Source organism: Saccopteryx bilineata, chromosome 4 (assembly GCF_036850765.1).
Source record: "Saccopteryx bilineata isolate mSacBil1 chromosome 4, mSacBil1_pri_phased_curated, whole genome shotgun sequence".
Taxonomy (NCBI): Eukaryota; Metazoa; Chordata; class Mammalia; order Chiroptera; family Emballonuridae; genus Saccopteryx; species Saccopteryx bilineata.
This window is the reverse complement of record NC_089493.1, coordinates 160,258,567-160,273,145: the sequence shown is the minus strand read 5'-3', so window position 1 is coordinate 160,273,145 and position 14,579 is coordinate 160,258,567. Positions and strand designations below refer to the sequence as shown.

The 14,579-nt window shown below is 51.4% G+C and overlaps 1 long non-coding RNA gene across 2 annotated transcripts in view; it reads right to left on the bottom strand.

Moving 5' to 3' along the window:
• The window catches only part of LOC136333411 (uncharacterized), a 157,563-nt gene that overhangs the window by 80,345 nt on the left and 62,639 nt on the right, over nt 1-14,579 (bottom strand). The gene's annotated exons all lie outside the window — the stretch shown is intronic.

The following is a 14,579-nucleotide window of genomic DNA, read 5'->3' as shown; positions in this document are numbered from 1 at the left end:
CAGGAAGTGGTCTGTTTGCCAAGAAAGTATTGCTCTGCGTCAGTCACCTCCGCTCACCACTCAGGTGTGAGGTGGAAGCTAGGAATCTACAGAGACAAAGGCTGGGGAGCCCCACCAGCTGGAGGCAGCAGGCGGGTCACCTGGGTCATCACATCAGCAGAGAGGGACAGGCCCAGGACTTGTTCAGCAGCAGCACCGCCCCCTACCCAGGGAGGGAGCGCCCCTGCCGGGCCCCAGGGCTTGGCCCTGTGCCCACCTCCCCCTCAGCTGAACTTAGGGAAGCTTCCACGTTCTTCCATGTTGCCAGTGGCCTCAGCATGCCCACAAGCAGACCCTGACTTTCAGCTCAAGTACCTCCGAAAGGAGATCAGGGTCCCAAGAGGCAGAGGGGCTTGTCCGCTCCCCACCCACAGCCCCACTCTAGATGGGAGAGAAATCAGGCCTCTTCCCAGAAACACTTTGCAGTTAACATCTACATTTCTCCTCATCTCTTCACTAAAAAGGCTTTCTTTGAGAAATCTTCTCAACAATTACTGCCATTTAAGGACGAGGGATTTAGAAATGACAAGTGTAAGCAGCCTGGTCAGGCCACCCACCCCATGGTAAATCTTCCCTCCAACTCTGCAAGCCAGGAGGCTGAGGGGGAGCCAATCCTGCCCAGGCCCAAGGTTGAGGGTGTGGCATATCGGGCCATGACCCCCCAGTGACCCCAGCAGGTAAAAAGGGCAGGCTGGTTCCTGCCTCATCTAAGTCACCACACGGTGAGAAGTGAAGGTGTGCTCGGAGGGGGTAGGGGCTCTGGCAGGAGCCCCACCTTGATCCAGGGCCCCTCAGAGAGGTTGTGAAGGACGAGGCCTGGAAGGGAGGGTGTTGGCAAGATCCTTGAGGTTGGTATTGGACTGGACCCTTGGGAGGGGTCGTGAAACAGCACGTGGACCAGTAGCAGCCTCTCTGCCTCCGGTGCCTGAGTACTTCCTATGTATGCACCAGGCGCCATGCTCGGCCTTCTACCCATACTTGGTCCTTACTCCAGAAAGTACAGATGGTTCCCAATTAGCAGATGTGGTAACTAAGAAACCACTAGACTTAAGAAACCTTTCGCACATCTTCATAGCTGAAGCTCTTCCATGTTGCCAGTGGCTTCATCATGCCCCTTCAGAGGTGGGCCTCGGTTTGCTTAATAACTTAGTAATTCAATGAGTTGCAAAGAACTTGCCTAAGGGGCCAGTCAGCAGGTGACAGGATGCTCTCAACCACCCCTTCCCATTCCTGAGCCCAAAGCCACCTAAACGGGGAAAGCAGCTCCTCCTCAGACCGTGAAGGCCAATTGAGCGAGAATGGCTGAACCCGCTGTCCCTCTGTGGCCACTGCCCTGAGCCAGCCCTCTCCAGGGCGGGTGTCTACAAACTGTGTAGCCTCACCCAGCCTGCCCCACCCTGGCCCAGCTCTACACATGTGCTCTATCTGCTTCCCTCCCAGCTTCCTGAAGCATACCTCTGGCATCAGCCCCCAGCTGCTCAAAAACCTTCCATGGCTCCCTATTCCCACAAACTAAGTTCTAGGCAGGCCAGCCACTGAAGGCCTTGTATGATTAGGCAGTCACCTGTCCTCCCTAGATGGCTTTTGAGGACACTCTGCAATATATACACTACCTCCCACTCAAATGAGATTACCCACTGAAGTCCTTGCTTGGCCTGTCTCTAGGTACCCAACACGTCAAAGGTGTGCAGCCGTGAGGCTGCTGCCCAGAGCTGGTGAATGTGCTGAGTGTTAGGGGTGCTCGTCAGCCAGGGGTTGGGGGAGTGGGACAGGTGTGGGGACTCGGTGGATGCATAAACAGGCCACCAGCCTGGGCAGAGCGCACTGCCTGCTCTCCACTGCTGTGGCTCCCTGCAGGACTCTGCACACGCTGCCTCCATCAGGGGATGTCCCCGCCATATTGGCTGCCCTGGGCACCTCCCTGAGGGGCCTGGCACTGCTGAGTCAGCCCTCTCCCACAAAGAGCACAGCACTCTCAGCTCTGTACAAAGTCACACAAGCACAACCACTGCTGCATGGCTCTTGCGCAACTCGGCACCAGCTTGGCAGTGTGTGCTTGGGGATTTTCTACGGCCGCACCCAGGGCAAGTATCTGTGCATGAGCACCCTGGGCCTGGAGAGTGGCAGCCAGGCCCCTGGGCTCCAGGGAGGCCTCTGCAGACCTCGAAGGGAGCCACTGGGTACAGTGGTTCATGTGAAATATGCATCATGGCCACCTGGGCCCTCTGAGGCCTCTTCCACTGCAGGCTGACCTCTCAACAAGGCCACTCCCCTCACCACATGCCTTCATCTGCCTGTTCTACCGCACCTCCCAAAGCCACTGAGGTCCTGGGGGCAGAGCCCACCAGGTGCTGGGCTGGGGACCACAGCCTGAGCTCCTGCTATGCCACTGGCTCAGAGTGACTCTGGCAAAGCCCTTGCTCCTCTCTGACCTCTCTTTCTTCACACATGAAACGAAAGCTGGGACAAGACTGGTGACTTTCCAGCTTTGTTCCTGGAAGCCCTGTGGTCAAATTGGGGCCTAGAAGTCTATGGGAGCGGAGCCTTCCTGTCCCTGGCGCATAACCTGAGCAAGTGTTTCCCCTTCACAGGACAGAGTTCCAGCCCCACCTTTTCTTCCTACCCAGATACAGGCTTCCAAGAAGCTACAAAAGGGAGGTTGGGGCCAGAGGTCAGTGGGCCCTCCGCCCTGGGCAGGGCAGGGCGAGCAAGGACCCGCTGACAAGCCAGCCACCAGCATGCTGGTGCTGGCAGGGCCTCAAGGGGCCACCTCTGACCCCATTAAAAAAGAAACTGCATGAGAATGGGTCACTACTTTAGCCAAGAACTTGGCCTCTAGAAGACATCCCTGGTGATATGGCAGACAGGAAACCTAGTGTCAGCTTTGGAAGTCACCAAAGCCTCAAGGGTCTGGGGACCACACAGACAGAGTCTGAGTTGGAAGGCCAGCAGGCATCAGGTATTTCCTCACCCCTAGGAGACCTCTGTTGCCCCTCGCCCCTTCCCACTACAAGAGGCAGGCTGGATCAGTGGGGATCCAGACAGGATAAGAGCCCATAGCCCATGCCTAGTAAGCCATCAGGGACATAGTTACAAAGTTGGAGGGGCTGCAAAGACAAGCAGCGGACAATGATCCAAGGATCAGCCTTAGCAAGAGAAAGCCAACACCACCCCCTAGGACTGGAGGAACAGCAGGTGAAAGTGCTTCCGCCAGGGTCATCCCATAGGAGATCAAATAAGTGACAGCTGGAGCCATGGAGGAGACAGCTGCTTCAGGGGACGGTGCCACCCTCGCCAGAGAGATGGAAAGAGGTGCCTTTTCTTCTCCCTTTCTCCTGCCTTCCAATCTCCTGCCAGTGCCTCCCATTGGCCAAGCCTAACTGTATGGGAGTTGTCAAGGGAGTCTGGGAACTGTAGGGCCAGCCACTGTGCTACCAAATGCAGCATGGAGTGGATCTGAGAAGAAAAAAGGCAAATGACAGCCACATAGACACTATCAGACTCTTGCCTAGACCCCTAGACTTCCATATCCTACGCACATTTCGAAGTGCAGCTGAAATCGCCTCTCCTCGGGAATCCTTGGTTGCTGGGCCTGGGCCGCCCTGATCTCCGTCTCTCTGGCCGTGATCCCCCTGCCCACCTGGGGTCAGGGCAGGAGGCCCTTGCTAAACTCTCCCCAATCCCAACGCTGTCTCAGCGACTCAGAAGGCCTCTGTCACAACTGAGCACCAACTCTGATGTTCCCTTTTGCCCTAAACTCCCCAACTGGGTTTATTTCTAAGAAAATAATTTTTTTAATGAAAATTCCCAGGTCTTTTCTTGAGGGAATGACTATATATTGTTTTGTTGTTTTGTTAAATTAGTGAAGCACTCCCATGTGAATGGCTGCTGGCCTGGCCTGACCTCGGGGTGGGGGGGAGGGAGAATGGGGAGAGTCCACTGGCCGCCTCCAGAAGCCACCCTCTGAGACGTGCAGTTTTTGAGCAAGAGACCCAGAGGGAAAGACATTTACTTTTCCAGTACAGTGGGGTCTGGGCCTTTCCTTTCAAGGGCCCCAGTCACCCTGCCTGCCCCAAGCCCTGCCTCCTCGAGCCTCAAAGGGTCAGCAGTGGCCTCCTACTAGGCTTTTTCTTCCAGCCTCTTTCCCAACACTCATCCACCGGAGAGCTGCATTTTAAAAAAGAATCCTAATGGAGCCACCGCCCTCCTGTCACATCGCTGCTCTCTCCCAGACACGCCCAACTCCAGAGCCAGAGAGAGGAGGCCGCTGAAGACAGCTCAGACTGGCTTGTGAGGACATCGCATTCAGTGACATCATACTGAGAGCTTGAAATCAGCCACAGTGAGAACATTTACACCATGGAAATCAGCAAACACTTCAGAACAGGGATTTTTTTCTTCCTGGAAAGCTGGTTGTTCAACACTGACCAGTACATCACTAAATTGGGTCTTAAGCCACCACCACCACCAACCCCAGCCCATGTCCTGCCACCTCCTCTCTCCCTCCAGCTGTTCACCAAAGCCACCAGGTCCTCCAGGCTTGCCTGCCGTGCTCATGCTTTCCCCCAGAGGGCGTGAGCAGCCTCCTGTCCTGAGTTCAGATCTAGCTGGGCAACCTTAGCAAGCTGATTCCCCTTCATCCCCTCACCGATGGTAGGTAGGTGGTAGCCTGGGCTATCACGAGCGTGAAACGAGAGCACAAGCTCAGCATGGTGTGCGCTCCACCAATGTGCTCAAAGACAGAAAGATCTCTCTGCCAAGAAAAACCCTCCCTTGCCCCGAGGTTCGGCCTAAATCCCACCTTGTTGGTGAACTCGGATCTGTGAACCCAGCAGAACTCCTCTGTTCCCTCCTGGGCAACCCACTCCTGGTGACCGTAGCTCAGTGATGTCACACCAGAGCCCCCTGTGAGAGCAGCACAGGCAGCAGTGGGGGTGGGGGCGTGTGTATGCAGCTCCAGTGAGAAGCAGGATCACGGGACCGCGAAGGCCGCAGGTCCTCTGTGTCCTCACCCACAGGCCGTGGAAACCCGTGCTCCCTCCCTTGCTAAGACACCCCTGATCAGGATAAGGAAGCTCCCTCCGGGCCTCGGGGGCACCTGCAGGAGGTGGAGGCACTGCGTGGGCAAGTGGCCTCATGTGAACTCAGGGTGAATCAGCCTCAGAGAGCTCACCTCCAACCACCAGTCCATTACAAAAGTGAGGAAACTTCTAGAAGATGGCACATTCATCAGCCCAGCCTGGATGTCACTGCCTCGCTAGTCCACGGGAGTTCGGCTTTCTGTGGGAAAGGCAATTCTACAAATCACCACTTGTCCCCTGAGCAAGCAGAGAGGGACTAATGTCATCTGACCTCTCAGAAGGTCAAGAACTAGGGCTGGGCTGCACTCACCCAGTTTCCTGGCAAAACAGGCAAGGTCGAGTCAAGCTTCACTTCCCTGTGAAGAGCTCAGCAGGTCCCTAGCCGCTGGCTAATAGGTGTCATCATTCATCACTTACTAGTTGTAACCTTGTGCAAGTTAACCTCCCAGGGCCTCAGTTTCCACCTCTGGAAAGTGGAGGCACAGTACCTCCTCTCCACCATCCTTATTTGGGTCGTTACAACCAAATAAGTGCTCCGAGCAGGGCCAGGCACACAGTGAGTGCTCCCCAGAGTCGGCTCTGAAGCAGGGAAGCGTCAGCATGGCCTGCTCCGACTGCACTTAGAAAGCGGACACTACAGAATCCCAGGTACTAGGAACTCCAGTGATCATCCAGGGCCACACATTCCTTTAGAACCTCAGCACTGCTTGATCACCTCCAGTGATGGGGAACTCTGTACCTGCAGAGGCCACACAAGTCACTGCAGATATCCCCAAAGAGAGGGGAAGGGGAAATAAATGAAGGGGCCAGTGGAGGCTGGGCACTGAAGGTCAATTCTGCCAAGTTCTCAGATGATCCTGAGGTAGGTCCAGGCTCCAACCTCCAGCAGCTGCCCCTGCCTGAGAAATCCAGTTCTCCAGGGAGCAGAGGGCACCTCTGGGGAGCCAGACTTGAGTGAAAAGATGTGGAAACAGGGTAGCCACAAACCAACTGTTTCCGCACCACCAGGCAACGGGAAGGGGACAGAACAGAGAGTGGCCCCAGGCCGGCCCAGAGGCAGCAGAGCCGGGAAATCAAATCGTCCAGATAATGAGGCGAATTCTCGAATTCTCGCAGAGACACCAGCTAATGAAGGCAGCACAGGAAGCCCCATGTCATGGGCCCAAACTGTTTATACAAGTGTTAAAAGTACATTTCAAAAGAAAGCAGGGAGGCCTGAGGAAAACTCTCTGCTGCCTTTGGTAAATGATTTCTGAAAACCACATTAATTTGTTTTCTGGAAGGTGTTTGAAGTCTCTTGGTGCACCCCTTGGGCAACTTTAATTCCTCCTCCTAATCCTCTATTAAACCTGATGCTCACCAGCACAGCCTACTTAGGGGATTATGATTTTTATTCTTAATTATACAGATATATATTTGGGTCCATGTGTGTTTCTCTGCTTTTATGTAAACTAAAAAGGTACTGTCAGCCATACTTCTCCAAGATGTCCTAAATAGCCCAAGCTTCATGAACACACTAGGGTACTTAAAATGACATTTAAAGGTTCAGAGAACATAATTTTAAAATTAATTTTGAAGCCTTGTAATCTTATAGCCAGAGATGAATGGGTTTGTGGGAAAGTGTGAGGAGCCCGGGAGGGAGCTCTGAGCCTGGGAGGGGAGGGGATGGGCTTCACCTTTGCCAATGAATGGGACCTCCAGGAACCAGCACCACAGTCCCCATGGGGGTCAGCAGGGCAAGCGGGAATGTACAGTGACAATTACTGTAACTGTCATCAGCTGCAGCAGGAAACTCCTCTTCTCAAACTCCGACTATGTGCCAGCTGTTGTATCAAACTGTTATCAGCCCCACTTTTCAGATGAGGAAACTGAGGCATGGGATAGTCAAGTGGACTTCCCTAACTGAGGTCCAACTGAAAAGATGGTGGGGACAAAAATAACATATGAATAACAATGACGATAATAGTTATTGAGTGCTGGCACCAGGCACGGTTTACATGCAGTATCTCATTTAACTTTCACCAAAAGTTGGTGAGATAAGTCCTGTTATTAACATAACTTTACAGATGAGGTAACAGGCTCAAAGAGGTTTTTTTTTAAGATCACACAAGTAGTAAGGACCTCTGACTTGAACTCAGACCAGTGAGACTCCAGAACCTAGGCCCTCACTCAGTCTTTTCTCTCTCACTCCACAAACTGATGGCATGTTCCCTAGCCACAGAGGACTCACGACAATGGCACAACAGATGTGACAAGGTAGTACCCTTCCTGCTGACTCTCGAGTCCCAGTGACCAGAGGTCTCTCTGGGTTCTGGTTCATCAGGACTCCAGTAGCTGAGGGGAGAGAGCACTATGGGCTAAGGTAATCTGGGAAGGCTCCCTGGAGGAAGGGGACAAGAGGTAGGCAGCAGAGGGACTGAATCACAGAAGACAGTAAAGTAGGTAAGAACAGAAAGTGTGCTCAGAGGCACGTGGCTGTAGACATCAAGGGGCACGTGGGCAGAAGGATCACGGGAGAGGTCTAGTCTGAGGACAGACTACTAGGGGTCAGATAATCATATCAATAGTTCCACCAAATACACTCTCTCTGCCTCACTATTTGTAACCAGGCCTGAAGAAAGTATCCCTGCTCCCGTCCAAGGCCAGCTCCTTCCCCTGCCACCAAGTCCCACATCCCATGCTCTGGCAAAGATGTCACTCCTATCAATGTCCCCTCTCTCTTTGGGCCGTTAGACTTCTCCTCCCTCTTAGATCATTCATACCATTATACAAATTTGCTGTATTTTCTCCTGTGTTTTCAAAACAAAAGAAAACCCTGCCTTGACCCCCACATCCTTCTCAAAATGCCACCCATTTCTCTGCTTCTTTTGGCAAAACTCCAGAGCTGTGGGGGAGCTGGACAGAACTGACATCTCCTCCCAGGCTCGGTCCCTCTGCGCTCCCTGCTCAGGCTTCCCCCTGCCTTGCACTGCACTGGCTCTCACGGCTCCAACAGCACAGGTGCTCAAAGCCCACTCCCCGCAGTCTCTCCCCAAAACCCTCCTTCCAGGGTGCCACACTCCCTGGGTTCCCTTCCCCCCACTGTACCTTTCCAGTCACCCTTGATCAGTTCCTCCCACATCTTCAGACTGCACTAAGGGCTGTCTCTGAGCTCTTTTCTCTTCTCTCTCCATCCACCATCTCATCCAGTCCTGTGGCTTTAAATACACTGTCACACCAGTGACGCACAATGTCTACCCCCAGCCCCTACGCTCCTCTCAGCGCCACACTCCAGACTCAGCAAGTCCCAAGCTGATTTCCACTCCCCCAAGCCTGTCCTTCTGCAAAGTTTTTCCTCAACCTCAGCAGATGGCTATTGGGCTAAGGGAAAGAGGGAAATCGGGAATTAACTCTCAGCTTGAGCAACTAGGTGGACGGAGTGCCAATCCATCAGAAAATCCTAATCCTACTGACTCTGCCTCCAAAACACACCTGGACCCACTCACCTTTCTCCATTCTCTCAGCTTATACCATCATCCTTTTGTATCTTGGCTCTAGCCTTGTACTAGCCTTCTGACCTTCCTGTCTTTACTTTTGTTCCCTACAACTAACTGTCCATTCGGCAGTCAAAGGGATCTTTTTAAAACACAAATCTAATCATGTGACTATCCCAGCTTCCCACTGTACTTGAAATTAACCCCAAACTCTTAGATAATGACCCATATAGCCCATAGGATCAGAATTATATCTCACCCATATCATTGTCTACCACTCCCTTCTGGATTCCTGAATCCAGCTGCCTTGCCCATTCTGCATCTTTAACACACAAGACTTGTTCAACCCCAGGCCCTTTGTATTTGCTGTTCTGTCTACCTGTAATGCTCTCCTGATTTTCTCACAGCTGACTTCCTTGTCCTGCAGAGCTCAGCTGAACTTCCTCCTTGGGGAAGCTGTCCCTGATTATCCAGTTTAAAAGAGCTCTCCATCATATTGCCCAAATTTAATGCCCTCCAGTAGACCTGTTACACCTGATGGTTTTCTTGTTTATGTGTGTACTGCCTGTGTCTCACTGGAATGTAAGCCCCAGGAGGGCAGGGACCTTGTCTGTCATGTTCACTGCTGTAGCCCCAGCATCTAGCATAGCATCTGGCTCAGACCTGATGCTTGGTCACCGTGACATGAATAACTGATTCCTCCTATCTCCTCATCCCTCTTCATCCCTCCTCCCACCACCCATCTAACTTTCCCCGAGAACTGGCCTTTCCCATGAGGCCCAATGTCCATGTGGTAAAGATCAGCATCCTGATTATGTCAGGGCTTTGGGTTGAGAGTGAAGGGGAGAGGGAATCACAGTGGCTTTCTTTTTCCTCCCAACCTTCCTCATCTCCTGCTGCTCTGGACCACACCTGCTGTGAGCCTGGGGATTAACTGCCAAGCAGGCAGCCTTGGGCTCGGGAGCATGGGCTCTGTAGTCGGACAGGCAGGACTCAAATCCTGGCTCCTCATTTAAGGCCAGGGGCCCTGAGCAAGGCTTCTCACCTCTCTGATCCCTAGTTCATTCATCTGGAAAATGGGCATAGGAACAACACCTCAGGATAATCTGAATGAGATAGTAGGGCCTGGCACAGAGCACGTGCTCAATCGCAATGAAGTGGAGGTGTTATTGATACTATTGCCCATAGCAAGGGGACCAGGACTGGGCCTACAGAGGACAGAGGCCCTACACACATTCTTCCTGGAACTGGGGCCAAGTGTGGCCAACAGATCTCAAGCCTGAGAATTCAATGCTGTCTCTACTAATCCCACCAACAGGTTCTAACATCCTCACCTCCTCTCCCCTGCATTCCCTCTTGGGGGTGTGACAGGGCCTCAAGGTTATGCCTGACAAGGTGGTATTACAAATAACAGAATCCACTTATGATGACACTACACTTAATCCTGTACTCTCCCCTGACAGGGGGCCAAGCTTCTCTCACAGAGGAGCAGTCAGGGCACTGATCCATCCTTGATGCTAGAGGCACTGAGAGGACAGATGGCTCACCCTCTGTGGCAGCCAGGGCAAGGTCCAAGCACCACCTCCCACCCCATACCCCATCCATGGAGCACTATCTGGTCATTCCGGTAGAGAGACCACATACAGGACCCCTCGAGGAGGGACGGTGTCCCAGGCAGCCAAAACCCAGAACCTCAAGAGAATAAAGACAAGCCATAGACTGGGAGAAAATATTTACAAAAGACCTGTCTGGTAAAGAACTGTTATCCAAAATATACAAAGAACTCTTAAAACTTAACAAGAATATCAACAGCTCAGTTACAAAACTGGCCGAAACCCTTAACAGACATCTTTCACAGAAAAGCACATGAAAAGATACTCCATATCAGGTGTTATTAGGGAAATAGAAATTTAAACACCGATCAGATACCACTACACACCTATCAGCATGGCCAGAATCCAGAACGCTGACAACCACCACTGGGGACGACGTGGGGCCGGGGAGCTCCCTGACTACTGGGGGGAATGCAAATGGTGCAGTTGTTCTGATAGACAGTGCGGTGGTTTCTCACAAAACTAAACATACTCTTACCATATGATTCAACAATTGCATTCCTAGGTGTTTACCAAAACGAGTTGAAAACATCTGTCCACACGAAAACCAGCACACAGATGTTTATAGCAGCTTCATTTATAACTGCCCAAACTTGGAAGCAACCAAGACATCCTCCAGACAATGAAATATTATTTAGTGCTAAAAAGAAATGATTTAACAAGTCATGAAAAGACATGGAGGACCCCTAACTGCATGTTACTAAGTGAAAGAAGACAATCTGAAAAGGGCTTCATACTAGATGATTCCCACTGTACAAAATTCTGGAAAAGGCAACATTAGAAAGACAATTAGAAAAAAACAGCAGTCATCAGGTAAAGGGGAGAGAGGGATGAACAGGGAGGACACAGAGGATTTGGGGGCAGGGAAATTACTCTGTATGATACTATGATGGTGGATACATGTCATTACTCGGCTGTCCAAAACCATACAAGGTACAGCGTCCAGCGTGGACCCTGATAGACACGGTATGTGTCAGTATAGGCTCATCAGTTGTAACAAATGAACCACTCTGTGGAGGGATGCTGATAACGGGGGAGGCTATGCATGTGTAGGGGCAGTGCTCTGAATGTAAAACTGCTCTAAAAGCTAAAGTCCATTAAAACAAAAGAAAAAACAACAGCACCAAGCCTGGACCCTGGGCTTCCTTCCGATACGCATCTGGGGGACCAGCCCAGCCCCGCTGCTGTAAAGATTTTGCACTGCAGTTAGAACACTAAACTACACTTAACACCTGCCAAGTCTAATTACATGACTAAGTCTAATACCTGAGAGCTCTAATTACAGCTACACCGGCAAAACTTTGGTCCACTTAGACCCTCGTAGCCAGAGAAAAAGTTAGGAAATGAGCCTGACAGCACGGCTTCCTGACAGGGCGCACTTGGGCCACAGGCAAACATCCGGCTCAGAGCAGTCCTGTCCTCTCAGCATTGTGCCACGATATCTTGTCCTGAACACCCTTCCCAGAAACCAGTGCCCCCAACCCATTTGCCTGGTGCCTCCAGGCTGCCAAAGTGCATGCTCACTCCACCCCCCGGCCTTGGAGCAGCCCAATGGGAAAAGGACTGCTGGCCTCATTTTATAGACAAGGACACTAAACCCAAAGACAGGCAGAACTTGCCCAAAGCCCCACAAGGGGATAGATGAGGTTCCCCCAGCATTCGCCATCAGTGCATTACCTGTCCACATAGCCTGCACCTCAGCCTGCTCATTGCTGCACAGCCCGGCCCAAGCCTTACCTCCCACAGTCAAAGCTTTACCCATTTTAGCCTGGGCATCACAGGCTTACAACCCCCATTCCCAGGCCTGTCTGTGACCTTTAGTCAAGAGCAAGCACTTGAGACATCTTTTCCAATCTCTGGGACGTCCAGCAGAAAAGCCCAAGCCATAGATAGAATATGCACACAATGGCCCGTGAGGCTGTGGTTCAGGAAGCTGACCCTGGGATGGCTGAGCCTGGCCAAACAACATTGGTAAAGAGGGTGAGGGAATTCCACAGAGAAGGGGCTGGCTCTCGGGGGAGGAGCTGGGCCAGCATCGGAGTGGTGGGACAAGGCAGGGAGATTAGAGTCTATAAATATTTGGAAGGCACAAACAACCTAGAGATATACAATTACCTTCCCCAGTAGCCAAGTGTTTTAAGATGTCAAGCAAAGCCTGACCAGGTGGTGGCGCAGTGGATATAGTGTCAGACTGGGATGCGGAGGACCCAGGTTCTAGACCCCAAGGTCACCAGCTTGAGCATGGGCTCATCTGGTTTGAGCAAAGCTCACCAGCTTGGACCCAAGGTCGCTGGCTCAAGCAAGGGGTTACTTGGTTTTCTGCAGCCCCACAGTCAAGGCACATATGAGAAAGCAATCAATGAACAACTAAGGTATTGCAACGAAAACCTGATGATTGATGCTTCTCATCTCTCTCTGTTCCTGTCTGTCTGTCCCTATCTATCCCTCTCTCTGACTCTCTATCTCTGTAAAAAAAAAAAAAAAAATGTCAAGCAAAACCTTGACCATCATTCACTTCCTGTCTCACAAGGCTGGAGGAGATGGCTGGACACTGGTTCCACTCTTGCAGCACAGAGTGTATACAGTAATGTCTGACTGCTGATACCACCCTCATAGGACCTCCTGGGATGGGGACAATAAAGAACATGCACAGGAGCAGTCTCACATTGTCCCATGGACTTCCGGGAACTGCAGGGGAAACTACTCAGCGCCCAGACCAACAGAAGGGGCCCGCACCACCACAGAACCTTCCCGGAGAGAGGACAACACTGCCAGCCTCCTGGAATCCCTGAGCTCCTCAAACAGAAGGAAAAAGTGAGGCCCAGAGAGGGTCCAGGTCCTGCCCCAGTCACAAAGGGCAAATGAGAGTCCGAGCTGCTCCCTGCCTGTCCTGATGCCCAAGCTAGTACTGCCCCATCACTACCACCATCACTACCAGTTTTCCCTGGGTCCCTCCCACACTGTTCGGCCTATTCTGTGCCAGCTGTCACGTGGCCCTCCCGTCTTTCTGACAAGAGCTCTTTGCTGCACCGGGGGGCCTTCCTGTAAAGGGTCCTCACTCCCTTAAACACGGTCCTTCCAGGGCCGACAGCTCAGAGCGGAGCACACACCCAGAGAAAGGTCAGGGAAAATGGGTATAAAATTACATAATAACATCTGATTCACACACAAAGAGAAGGAAAGTTCTCTCAACCATGGAGAGACCCACAGGGACAAGTCAAAGCAAGATGACCAAAGATTTGATTGGTCTTTGAAAGCTTTGTTTGGTCAAAATGTTTGCTCTTATTTTTAAAACGTCTTTGTCACAGATAGAAATTGTTCTCTAATTTGGTCATACATTTGGATTTCATTATTTTCAGAATGTATTCCAGACATCTAAAATTAAACAGATGTCATCAACCCCGTTTAGACCTAAAAGACTTGTAACCAAACAGTGACTTCAACCCCAATGCAATACTGACTTGGAACACTGTGTTTTAGTCATTAAAAGTTTTAAAACTCGGCTCCATTTTTCTCATTTCCTATAATGAGATCTCTTCCCCCTCCTTGAAATACGCCAATTCTGCAAGGGTCAGTGGAAAGTCAAACTGGAGAGTAAAGCAAATTTAAATATGAAAAAATGGAAGAGGAAAATATGAAATCCTTATCCACTGAAACCCTGACCAAGAAATTGAAGCCCGGCTTCGTCACAAAGGAGGAAAAATGGTAAGGCAGAGATATAGAACCCGCGTAAGTGCAGGAAGGGGATTTGGCTTCTAAAGCCTGAATTGTTTTATCGTTCTTTTTCTGACAGAGATTAGATTAGTGAGAATCCTCCCAGCCTGCTCCAAGCATCCTGGGGACACTTAAGAAAAAAAAAAAGACGATTCTTTCTCTCCTCCTACCCTCGTCTCTGAGCTCGTCCCAGGTGTATTTGTTAAACCACACAACCAGGGCAGAAGACGGCACCTGTTTGAGAGGCCCAGTGCCACAAGGAGTGGCAGGTGGGCCATGGGACATGCCTAGGGAGCAGAGTAGGGGCATCCGAACCCCCTGGGCTTGAAGGTCACATTTGGGGTCGGGCCCACTTGGCCACAAAATGTTTTCAATACATCAATTTCTTAAGCAAAATAAAAAGAAATAGAGATGGATGAGAGCAAAATATAGACCATAGAGGACCTTCGTCTCTCCCATGGGACCTCTGACTGCTGGGTTCTGAATAGGGAGGCAGACCCCCAATATCAAACCCCAGTTTAGTTCCCAGTATACAGAGCTGGGTGTTCTCAGTTGTAGACGCACATGCTGAATGCACACTGCCCACCCTGCTCCCTTTTCTGACTGAACTCGGCTCAGGCCCCATTTGGCAGGCCCCTTCCTTCCCCAGATCCCCAGAT